General features: G+C 35.2%; 1 protein-coding gene across 3 annotated transcripts in view; it reads left to right on the top strand.

Moving 5' to 3' along the window:
- Nucleotides 1-778, top strand: part of MEIS1 (Meis homeobox 1) — a 133500-nt gene extending 132722 nt beyond the window's left edge. For all 3 annotated transcript variants that reach the window (XM_021699079.1, XM_021699081.2, XM_021699080.2), the window contains one exon: nt 1-778. This exon is cut by the window's left edge and continues 672 nt beyond it. The gene's annotated coding sequence lies outside the window, so the exon portion shown is untranslated.
- The last annotated feature ends 538 nt before the right edge of the window (nt 779-1316 follow it).

Below are 1316 nucleotides of genomic sequence, written 5' to 3'. Positions count from 1 at the left end.
GATTTGCAGGATTTTTAGAGCATTAAAATAACTATCAGGCAGAAGAATCTTTCTTCTCGCCTAGGATTTCAGCCATGCACGCTCTCTCTCTCTCTCTCTCTCTTTCTTTCTCTCTTTTTCTCTCTCTCCCTCTCTCTCTAGCCTGGGGCTTGAATTTGCATGTCTAATTCATTTACTCACCATATTTGAATTGGCCTGAACAGATGTAAATCGGGAAGGATGGGAAAAACTGCAGTCATCAACAATGATTAATCAGCTGTTGCAGGCAGTGTCTTAAGGAGACTGGTAGGAGGAGGCATGGAAACCAAAAGGCCGTGTGTTTAGAAGCCTAATTGTCACATCAAGCATCATTGTCCCCATGCAACAACCACCACCTTATACATCACTTCCTGTTTTATGCAGCTCAAAAACATAGACTGAAGATTTATTTTTAATATGTTGACTTTATTTCTGAGCAAAGCATCGGTCATGTGTGTATTTTTCCATAGTCCCACCTTGGAGCATTTATGTAGACATTGTAAATAAATTTTGTGCAAAAAGGACTGGAAAAATGAACTGTATTATTGCAATTTTTTTTGTAAAAGTAGCAGTTTGGTATGAGTTGGCATGCATACAAGATTTACTAAGTGGGATAAGCTAATTATACTTTTTGTTGTGGATAAACAAATGCTTGTTGATAGCCTTTTTCTATCAAGAAACCAAGGAGCTAATTATTAATAACAATCATTGCACACTGAGTCTTAGCGTTTCTGACGGAAACAGTTTGGATTGTATAATAACGCCAAGCCCAGTTGTAGTAACGTTTGAGTGCAGTAATGAAATCTGAATCTAAAATAAAAACAAGATTATTTTTGTCATGCTGACTCCACTGCTTGAAAAATTTGTTTACTGCCCCCCAAATTTTTAAGGATTAATGCAGTAAATAGGAAAATTAATTTTAGCTCCCTCAGACATATTTGTACTTGAAAATTTTAACCACAAAGTAAATTATTTGATAATAGTCACTGATTTCTTTAAGCTGACTTAATGAACTCCTAATATCAGCAAATTTAAGGACCAAAGGCACTAAACTAACTGTAGCCTCAGATTGCATCCAACAGAATTCCTCACCTAGTATCAGTGAAATTATTCTTGCACATAATGGCAAACCTAAATACAGAGGTAAGTCTTTTACTAAGAATGTTACCTAGGATGAGCAGTAGATGTTTATTAGGAAATTAACTATGTGAATTGAAGAGACCAGACTTCAAAATCTAATTTTTATAAATATTCTCTATGTTCGCATTGGATAAAACTGGTTATTAACCAATTTTCCA

Source organism: Neomonachus schauinslandi, chromosome 10 (assembly GCF_002201575.2).
Source record: "Neomonachus schauinslandi chromosome 10, ASM220157v2, whole genome shotgun sequence".
Classification (NCBI taxonomy): domain Eukaryota; kingdom Metazoa; phylum Chordata; class Mammalia; order Carnivora; family Phocidae; genus Neomonachus; species Neomonachus schauinslandi.
This window is presented reverse-complemented; position numbering and strand designations above follow the sequence as displayed.